Below are 11,777 nucleotides of genomic sequence, written 5' to 3' on the forward strand. Positions count from 1 at the left end.
CAGCTACCTTTCTGAGTTTTAGTTTTCTCGTCTATAATACAGACATAATGAAAACTACCTAATAGGAATTTTGTATTGGGAAAATACTGGCAAAAAACTTGACACATTATCAGCTCTAAAGAAATGTATCTCTTCCCTTCCCCCACCGTTCACAGAGCCTAAGTCATCATTGCATGTTTTCTATACTTGGAATGGAACAAAAGCATCTGAGTATCCCTGAGGCTGGCATATATGCATTCAAACCACACTCTATTGAAGACATACTAAACAAGGTATTTAAGAAAGTGACCACATGGGGGAATAAAAGAGACATTTATAATGGCAACCAAAACAGAAAAAACCCACAAGGACACAATGAAAACTGAAACCACAATAATCTCTAAATAGAGAAGTAATAATTGTAGCCTATATTTAAGTGTACGGGAAGCAAGGGTTTGGGGAAGGGGGGTGCCTGCCATGGAGATAATACATATCTTTTCAAAGTCTGTGGGGAGAACTAGAGCTGATTCTTTTTTAAGTCACAAAATGTTTCAGCTCTTTCTTTTCTTACCCCAAAAGCATACAAATAAAAGAAGAAATAAAGCATGATGCTGAAAGGAATGTGCTAGGGTAGGGACTACACAGGTAGAGTCAATGGTATTGATAAAATTCTAGTATTTTGGTTTTTTTTTTTTTAAATTCTAGTTTTTAAGCTTGGGCTGGGATCATGGTTGCTCCATTTTATTATTATACTCACAACTTACAATTTCATTACATATATTCTTTCTGTAACAAATGTTACACAATAAAAAATTTTAAAGTGAATTGGAAATTGCTCAGTGAGTTCCACAGGAATAAAAAAGAGAATAATCAATATCTGCAAGGAGATTCTATCTGCAATCAAAATGATATGTGTAGTCCCACTTCCCAAATGCTGCCAGAGACATATTTGCTTTTCTGATTTTAGAATCATTAAGTTAGTGAACAAAGAGAGTATGTATAGCTTTACCTCTGGACATCAGTAAAGCTTTACCTCTGGATCAGGTGTCTCATTCAATTGTACTTATTCAGGTACACAGAGAAGTCTGGTCTCCATCAGATGGATGGAAATAACTCGGGTGATGGCATCAAAGGGCACCAGGCAGTGTAATAGTCTCAGGCTTGGGGAAGATATCTGTAAATTGCAGCCCTCAGCAATGAGTGGCTAATTTCTTAAATATCTTTGCGAATTGTTTGAAAGAATAATTATACTTCTGTTAGTTGAATGTTTGTGATTTAGTAAGTAAGATTATCAGGATTTCCAGAGTAAGAATTTGTCATGATCTAATTTATAAATAAAATGAATCAATCACATGAGCTGGCTGCGGAGAAGGGTACAAATCATCTGAGATCAGCCTTGAGAGCCAGATTGTCTGGTTGTGTCTCTCTAAACGGCCTTGATCAATATAATACCTCATAGGAATATTGTCAGAATTTTTTAAAAATATTTTGTTCATTTATTTGAGAGAGCACAAGCAGAGGGGAGGTGTAGAGGGAGAAGCAGACTCACCACTGCACAGGGAGCTTGATGTGGGATTCAATCCTAGGACCCACGGATGGTGACCTGAGCCAAAGAGTGACACTTAACCAACTGAGTCACCCAGGTGCCCTATTGTTAGGATTAAATGAGAAAACATATGCAGAGAATTTAGTGCAGTTCTTACCAGAGAGTAATTCTTTTTTTTTTCTAGAGAGAGACTGAGCACGCAAGCACGCATGCGTGTGTGTGTGTGTGTGTGTGTGTGTGTGTATGGGGGGAGGGAAGAGGGAAGGGCAGAGAGAGAGAGAGAATCTTAGGCAGGCTCCACACCCAGCATGAGGCTCAATCTCATGACCCTGAGATCATGACCTGAGATGAAACCAAGAGTCAGTTGCTTAAGCAACTGAGTCACCCAGCTGCACCTGAGATTGATTTTTAATAAGTGGCAGTTACTAACATTAGAACATAAAATAATGATAAAAATATTAATGATAGTAAGGCTATTTATTGAGGCTCTTCTCTGTACTAGGCTCTTGACATATAGATGATATTTTTTTTCTTTTTGCTATAGATTTACCTTATAAATGTGTTTAATTTGTAAGGTGGGTGGGTGGTGAGTAAAGGAAACCAGATTTTTCAAAGAGATAATAATCACAGTGAAACTGAAAGCATAAGCTAAGGAGAGATCAATCACACCTTTTTCTCAGGGAGAAAAAGATCTTTTGGATACCTACATTGAATGTGATACACAAATTAGGAGTAAAGGTAATTCCTTTACTCCATGGGACTAAAACAAAACAAAACAAAACCAAAAACAAAAAACCACACTTCACTCTCTAGTTAAAAAAAGGCTGTTCATACTCTGAAATTGGCCAGCATCTCATGTAGGTACAGTTTGGCACATACTCTACTATGATAATGTGGAGAAAGTGCAGCTCAACTGAATGCTGACAGCAGATGCTCTGTGGCCTGGAGAAACGGTACTTGTGCTCTCAATGTTAACCTTTTAGGGCCCCTACACTTAGGTTAAACTAGTCTATTATTAGCCTCTTGCTCATTATTCAAGAGGTAATGTTGATGATAGACTCAGGTAAGATTAAAATGTTACTCAGGTAAATATATGAATGTATTATTAACATACTTCCCCCAAGAAATTCTATTGTCCTGAACTTAGACTAAAACTTCACCAATTTTTAAGTAATATTTATTCATTCAAAAAAACATTTACTATATGCTAGGCATTTTTACAGGTCCTGAGGTTGGAGCAGTAAATAAAGCAGACATGATCTCTGGCTTCATAGAGTGTAAAATCCAGTGGGGAGTCAGGTAATAAACCAGAAAGCAAATTGCAAGGCATCAGAAAATGCAGTAAAGAAGAAAACTTGTGAACATGATTACTCTGACATAGCTCAGCCTTTTGTGAAACTTCTGGGGCTGGGTGTATATAGTTTGGGCCCCTCTGGTACTCTAGAATCTTAGGGAAGAAGTGCAAGTGGTCATCACTTTTCGCAGCATGAGAATTGGAAGAAGAGGAGATGAGGGGGAAGTTTTCTGGCCACATTAATATTTGCACACACACCTGGTAAAATGCGGCTGGCACCACGACCTAAGATAAGGCTACACCCTGGGAGAGGTGGTCAATTTGATCTTTGGGAATTTGAGGACGTGAATAAACTCCTTGGTGAATAAAATCCTTGGGGGTATCACTGTTCTTCCTTCTTGGACTGTCAGAGATCCTTTCCAAGCTGCGTGTTTTCAGGGTCCAGCCAGGGCTTTAACAGGATTACAGAACATAGATGGTCAGAGCTGGAAAGTCCCTTAGAAAGCACTTTGTCCATCTTCCTCGGTTTACAAAGAAGGAAACAGGCTCAGAGAGGGGATAAGCCTAAGTTTAAAAGCTAGTTAGGGCTGTGGCACAGAATGGCTAGATGCTCACCAGTCCCATTTTCTCTTCCTTGGCACAAAGGAAGATTACATTTTCCAGCCTCCTTTGTAGTTAGATTGGGATCATGTGTTGGCATTCTGGCCAACGGAACACAAACAAAAGTGACCTATCCCATTGTCCAGTCTGTCTTTATAAAGTCCCCATATGATCTTCTAAACATTCTCTAGCTTCATCAGCCAGCTAAATGCAGATAATCCAACAGAGGACCCCAAGAAATCCTTAGAAGAGGGCAGCAGCATTAGACAACCACAGATAGAAGTGGAGATCTCTCAATCACCTGTGAAGGCAGCAATCTGAACACACTCAAACAAATAAATAAACTTTATTGTGTAAGCCTTTGAATTTTGGGGGGTAGTGGTAGCAACTAGTGCTCTTTACTCTGACACATACATACACTGGCAGTTTAGAGGTTGTCATGGTTAATTTCATGTGTCAACTTAACTCGGCCACAAGGTGCCCAGACATTTGGTCAGACAGTATTGTGGATTGCCTGTGAGAGTTTTCTGGATGAGATTAACATTTGAATCAACAGACTGAGTGAAGCAGATTTTCATTCTTAATGTATATAGGTTTCACTCAATCACCTGAAGACCAAACCAATTGAATAGAACTAAAAGACTCAAAGGGAACTTTGTCTGCCTGCCTGGTGAGCTGTGACATTGGTCTTCTGCCTTTGCACTAGAATATATACCATCACCTCTCCTCATTCTCAGGTCTTTGGAATCAGACTGGAGCTACAAGGGCTCTCCTTCCTGGGTCTCTACTTGCTGACTGCCAATCTTAGGATTCTTCAGCCTCTGTATTCCCATGAGATGATTTCTCATAATAAATAAATCTCATAATCTGTCTCAAAGAGAGAGAGAGAAAGAGAAATAGAGATGTATCTTATTAGTTCTATTTCTCTGCAGAACTATGATTTATTCAGAGTCTGAACATCAGACCTCTTGACTCCTGATTCAATGCTGTTTTTCACAACACCATATTGTTTCTCCAAGCTAATAGAAGATTTCCTAGGAAACTTCATATCCACTTCTCATACCTGGAACCTCCTCATCTTGGACCAAGAGTGACCAATGAAAAATAAAGCTCCATGTGGATGCTAGGGGATCCTTAGTGAAATACAAAGTATAAGTTCATGGGTCCACTGGGATCAGCTACATCTCTGGCACGAATGTTTGGACTGTGGTGTGTCTTCCAATCTACTGTCCACTATTTCATGTAACTGATAAGAGCATATGTGCCTTGAAGTCTATCAGCTACTCTATTTTTTTTTTGAGAGAGAGAGAGAGAGAGAGAGAGAAAGAGAGGGAGAGACCAGGGATGAGGGGCAGAGAGAGAGAGAGAGAAGGAGAGAGAGAATCTTAAGCAGACTCCATGCCCAGGACAGAGTCCAATGTGGGGCTTGATCTCATGAGTCTGAGATCATGACTTGAGCTGAAATCAAGAGTCCAACGCTTAAACAACTGAGCCTCCCAGGTGCCCCAAGAGAACTCTGTCTTGATCAATCTTCTACAAATCAATAATGACCTGAGCCTTGAGTTGGGAATCAAGTAAAAATTCAGTAAAGTTTAGTGTTATATGACTTTGTTATAATTGATTTTCTTTAATGTAATACCCATATATGGTTCATAGAATCACAGTCCATTAACACAAGCTTTTAAGCATCTATTGACTAGAATTACTTATTCCTGTCCTTTCTGAATCACAGATGAAGAAACAGATTACCAGATGGAATAGCTAGTCACAGGATTTCTATTCTTGGTCAGTTGGCAACATGGAATAATCTGGCTCTCTCTTCCATAGCTCCCCAATGTTAACACTCCAAGGAGTGAAAGGACTTAGCTGGACACTCCTGAGATATGTCTCTCTAGTTGTCAGTTCAGATAAACCCTTAGAGAAAAAGGAAGGTCTTAAAACTAGAGAAGCTTTGGATTGGAAAAGTCTTAGAATTCACTTGATTCTATCTTTATTTTTATATTTTTATATGTTCTTTTATATAGTACCTAAACCCATGATACAACCAATGACGGTGCAAAGATAAATTAGAAAGAAGGTATGCAAAAATATGATAGTGTCATGGGATTCCCTCAGCTGAGTTAAGAACTTGTTGCTCTTGCTTATTGGAGTCCCATGAACAATTTTAGTACGAGGAAAGAGGAAGTCGAGTTTGTGTGAAATCTCTGGGAATGTATGTCCAAGAGGTGAAATACAGACAAGTCTATCAAGAGATAATGAAAGATTCATTTCTGACTTCCAAAAAGTCAAAGGAGATAACTAGTCAACCTTCCTTACCCTAAAAAAATTAATTGTAATTGCAGCAAAACCTTACAGAGGCATGTCATTCGGTTCTATTTCTCAGAAAGTGCAACCTAGAAAATTGTCTAATTCATGTTAAAAGACAGAATTGAAACTATGTTTCCTATTTTACCAAAAATTTAAAAAAATTCTCAATGAAGTTCATAAAACTAACATCAAGAAGCAAATCTAACTTCCTGCTTTTGTTTCTCTTCCACAGTTACAACAAATTCAGGCTTAAATAACTTTGAAAATTAGGATTTTTCCTTGAATGTCAGAAAATGAACAGGCAGAGTAAAGCTGTATCTTGTTCTTTTGGACAAAATAATTGAGTACTTTTCTCCTCCAAATGTGTGTGTGACCAAAAGGGGACACACACACACACACACACACACACACAAAGTGCACATACAAGTACGCACACACAAAATCAAACAGTATCAGAAACCAAAGGTTGTTTTTTTTTTTTAAGATTTTATTTATTTATTTGAAAGAAAGAGAGCACAACACAAGCAGGGGGGAGGGGGAGGGGCACAGAGAGAGGTAGAAGTAGGCTCCCTGCTGAGTAGGGAGCCCAGAAGTGGGACTCAATTCCAGGACTCCAGGATCATGACCTGAACCAAAGGCAGATGCTTAACCGACTGAGCCACCCAAGCACCCTCAGAAACCAAAGATTTGATTGGAAATTATATTTTACTCATGTCTGAAAGACTGTTAAAAAGTAAGCAATATTTAGTTGATGTTTTTTACAAAGATACACACCTAAAGCATAAGGACAAAACAGCTTCAAAATAAAAGGACAAGAAAAATACTATGTAAAAAAAACAACCAAAGGAAAGTTGACATAATTATATTATCATTGGTAATTAGGAAACATGCGTTCTTTTCAAGTACAGGTTATCTAGAAATATTGACCATGGATAAGGCTACAAAGTAAATCTCAACAAATATTAGAAAATTAATATCATGCAGGTCATGTTCTCTGGTCAAATGTAATTAAATTGTAATTCACTGGTAAAAAAAATACTGGAAGAAATGATTAGAATTTGTAAATGCACTTTTAAGTACTCCCTCTGTCAAGTAAGAAATCTTATTAGATAAACTGTAAAAATAAATGACGGGAAAATGTGCTGTAAAAATCAATAAAATAGAGACGTTTGACAAAATTGGGAAGAAAAAGATAATGGCACAAATAAACAATATTACAATGAAGTACTGAACATAATTTTAGATACAGAGAGATTTTTCTGAAATCAGAGAATACTATGATTTTTATACTATTTCATTCTGTTTTCATAGATTTTTAAATATAATAGCAATTAATTTGAACACTTAAAAGAAACAGAACATTTCCTGAGATATGTAATCTATTATAGCTGGTTTAAGAAGAAAGCAAAAATCTAAATACACATGTTCAAAGTCTAAAATATACACTCCCCTTTCTCTTTAAACACACACACACACACACACACACACACACACACACACACACACACACACAGGCCCAGATGAGCTTTGTCAAACATTCAAGGAACATATAATCTCAATCTTTCACAAATTGTTCCAGAAAACAGAAAAAGAGGAAATGCTGTCCTACTCATTTTGAAATGAGTTAAACCTTGATATCAAAACCACATATGGGTAATATAAGAAAGAAAGACTAAAAGCCAACTTCAGGGCAGCCCAGGTGGCTCAGCGGTTTAGCGCTGCCTTCAGCCCAGGGCATGATCCTGGAGACCCGGGATCGAGTCCCACGTCGGGCTCCTGTGTGGAGCCTGCTTTGCTTTCTGCCTCTCTCTCTCTCTCTCTCTCTCTCTCTCTGTGTGTGTGTGTGTGTCTCTCGTGAATAAATAAATAAAATCTTTATTAAATAAATAAAAATAAAAGCCAATTTCACCAATAAGCATAAATGTAAAAATCTTAAAGTTCAGCAAACCAAATCAGTAATGTAGGTTTTCAAAATAACCAAGTTGAGAGTTTTTTCCCCCAGTAATACAAGCATAATTTAACATTAGAAAGTCTATAAATGTCATCGCTGTATTGACAAAGAATAAAAGTCATCAGATTTAGAAATTAAATAACACACTTTTCTCAACAGATGCCCCAATATTATACAATAAAATTAAATACCCAGGCACACAAACATAAATTCTTACTAAACAGAAATAGAAATTCTTAACTTGATTTTTAAAAAGTTGTCTACCAAAACCTACCCAAAATATCACACTAAGTTATAAAAAATTAAAAGCATATTCCTGGAAGTTAGGAACAAGACAAGGATGCCTCTTATTCTGCCTTTGTTCAATACAGCCTTGTCTAGTGCAATGAGTCAAGAAAAGTATGTTAGAAAGGCCAAAGCTACAATTATTTGCATATGTTATGACTATCTTACATAGAAAATCTGAAATAATCTACAACAAACTAAAAAGAAGGTTCAGGAAAGTTACAGGATACATGATCAATATACAAAAAAATTAGAATTTTGTTCCCATATACCTGCAGCAGATTATTAGAAAATGTAGTTTTTAAAAAAGAACTACGAGAGCAGTGAACAAATAAAAAATTATGCCAAAAATTATTAAATGTTATTAAAAGACATAAAAGACCTAAATAAATGAGCAATATAGCTTATTTATGGATAGGAAGAATTAATATCAAAACAATTTCAATTTCCCCCAATTAAATAATAAATGTAGTACAAATAAAAAATCCAACAGTTTTTCACAAGCAAGAGACAAGATATTCCTAAAAAGAACAAAATAGTTCAGAGAGAAGCCTTCCTTACTAGCTCCTAAGAGTTTATCACAGGTTTAAGACACTGGGGAGAAAAAGATGCAATGGCTTTGGCATACAGATGGACAATGGCCAATGAAACAGATAAGGAAGCCCAGAGGTAGAACCATACAGAAATAGAAACTTGACATATGACAGAAATGATTTACAATTAGAGGGAAAAGGATGTAGTCTGCAATAAATAATGTTGGAGTAATTGGTTACCTATGTGGGAAACATTTTTTTAATTAGATTCTATTTCATATCATACACATATAAGTAGATTAAACAGCTAATCCAGGCATCTGGGTGGCTCAGTTGGTTGAGCTTTCAACCCTTGGTTTTGACTCAGGTCATGGTCTCGGTTGTAGGATTGAGCCCTGCGTTTTGATACCTGCTTGCAAGTCTCTTCCTCTGCCTCCTCTTCTCACCCCCCCTTCATGCAAGTGCAAGCATACTTTCTCTCAAATAAATAAATAAATAAATAAATAAATAAATAAATAAATAAATAAAATCTTTAAAAAAATAAGAAGCTAATGTTATAAGCAAACATTTTAATATTTTTAGAAGAAAATAGAGGGAATAAGCTTATGACTACCTATCAGAGAAGAGAGTTTCTTAATTAGTATATAAAAAGCATAAACCATAACCTGAAGACTGATATATTTGACTACATTGACACAAAAAACAAACAAATCCTCCCTCCAACCAAAACAAAAAGGCAACCTACAGATTGGGAGATGTGGGCAATGCATTTAACTAACGGAACAGTGAGTACTTAGAATATATTTTAAAATATTAATTGATATAGGGGTGCCTGGGTGGCTCAGTTGGTTAAGCGTCTGACTTCGGCTCAGGTCATGATCCCAGAGTCCTGTGATGAAGACCCACGATGGGCTCCCTGCTCAGTGGGGAATCTGCTTCTCCCTCCTTCTGTCTCTGCTCTCTCCTGTTCTTATGGTCTCTCTCTCTCTTGAATAAATAAATTAAATATTTTGTAAAATATGAGTTGATGTAAAGCAAACAACCCAACTGAAAATGGACAAAGTACATGAACTGGCATCTCACAGGAAAGGAAACTTATGAAAGAATACTCAACCTCATTAGGAATCGGGAAATGCAAATTACAAGAACATTTCACATCCATCTGATTGACATTTTTGAAGTCTGACAATACTAAATGTTGGTAAGGTGCAGAGAAATAGGGATTTTCCTATACTGTTGGTAAGAATGTAAATTGGTACAACCACTTTGGAAAGCAATTTTGTAATATCTGTCATTTCCACTCCCAGAAATATATCCTAAAGAATCTTGCTCACAGGAGATCCATGTGAAAGACTGCTTGCTTCAGAATTGTCTGTAATAGGGAAAATTGGAAATAACCGAAGTCTCCCAACAGAATACAAAAATAATCACCAAGTATCCATATAACAGAATTCTTTATGCAGTGGCTAAAGAAATGAACAAAACTGCACATACTAAATGGACAAATCTCAAAAACAAAGTGTTGAGTGAAATTAAAAAAAGGTTAGGTGGCAGAAGGATACATACACTATGACACCATTTATGCTGAATAGTATATACAGTATATGGTGTGATACGTGTAAGTAAAAGTATAAAAATAGTCAAAACAACAATATATACCAATTTTGGTACAGAGGATGCCTCTGAGGACAGAAGAAAGGGAAAGAGCTTGGGAGGAACATATTCCACAAGATATTCAACTATGTCTATAATATTTTTAAAATAAAACTTGAAGTAAATACAGAATTATGTTTATAATATTATTTGTAATTTATTATATGTTTGAAATGTTTTATTTAAGAAGTGAATACCTCTAAAGTAAAACCAGGAAATATAATATCTTAATGACTGACAAATCCTAATAAATACTAAAATTTCAATAAAATTTAACCATAAAGTCATCAAAATTCTCATTGTAAAATATAAATGTTTCAGTTTCAAGTATGTGTCCATATTAAAACATGAGCTATCTAGACATAAATTGTAAATTACCCTGATAATAGGACTTAAAAATATAGACTATAAATATACACACATGTGGGTAAAGATTGGCAAGCAGCACTAAAAATAAAATAAACTTTGAAGGTAGAAAGGTTTGGGTGAAATTTCTTTAATTTTTTTATTTTTAAAATCTGGCTTAATAATAGAAATGTTTCCAAAATAAATATATGGAGTACTTTCTGCAAAGTTTCTGCTGTAGAAATAATATAGCAGCAGAGATTTAAACAAATAGTTCTCTATTAATGCACAGCACAAAGTAGTCAAGTCCTTTCAGGCCTTCCTCTAAATTCTTTTCTTTCTGCTAAATGATCAGGTTAAACAAACAGGCACACAACAAAATGATGTGGGTCAAATCACTATCGCCACCCAAATTTCAAGGGCAATAGCAGTCAAGAATTCACCTGGGAGTGATACTTTGCTATGCCTTTAATTAAGGCGGGGCTTTTAAAACTCAATTGTTCCATTCCTGTCTCAAATCAATCAGATGAAATTCACCTTTTACGTGGCCTGAATCCTGATAGCTCGGCACACTTGATAGGTAATTTAATCATCTCTGGTGTAGATGAACGCAAACTCAAATTAGCTAGTGAAAGAGTTGGTCTTCGCTGAGATAGCTGTGCTTTTCCACTTTTATGCAAGAGCTGAGCTTCACCAACTGGCTAGCTGGAGGTGTTATTAAAAATTTAGTGAAAGAAACAAAGGTGTGCTCTGGTGTCTCTTGTTACCCTTTCTACTGTTACTCAGGCAGACAAAAGGCATAGAGCCTGCCTCATGAATAATGTGACATGGAATATTCACGATCTATTTTTAATGGAGTCAAGTAATAACATTAAGAGAGATATTTGCAATCTTCAAATTTCACACAGTAACAGGCGCAGTAATTTGTTTTGATTCTGAACTGAGGATATCTAGATGTATTTTTTCCCTATGAAATCACACTGTTAACATCAAAATTACAACTTCTCAATTATAGCATAAACGAGAATTATGAAAATGGCCCAAAAAGTTCTAAATGTCATAAGAGAAGGAGAGGACAGATAACTAGATTTCAATCAGTCTACTTACCTCTTCGATGCAACTTCTTTACTTTTCAAACCAGGTTGGAAATAATCAACCAGTGTGCACAGTGAATTCTGTGGGAAGGATGTTTTGTGCTCTTTATTCATTGGGAACCTTGTTTCCCAGGACACTAAGAAGAGGTTCCTGGATGCTGTAACTGTTCACTCATCAGTTCTGGAAAAT

This window comes from Nyctereutes procyonoides, unplaced genomic scaffold (assembly GCF_905146905.1).
Source record: "Nyctereutes procyonoides isolate TBG_1078 unplaced genomic scaffold, NYPRO_anot_genome, whole genome shotgun sequence".
NCBI classification, from domain to species: domain Eukaryota; kingdom Metazoa; phylum Chordata; class Mammalia; order Carnivora; family Canidae; genus Nyctereutes; species Nyctereutes procyonoides.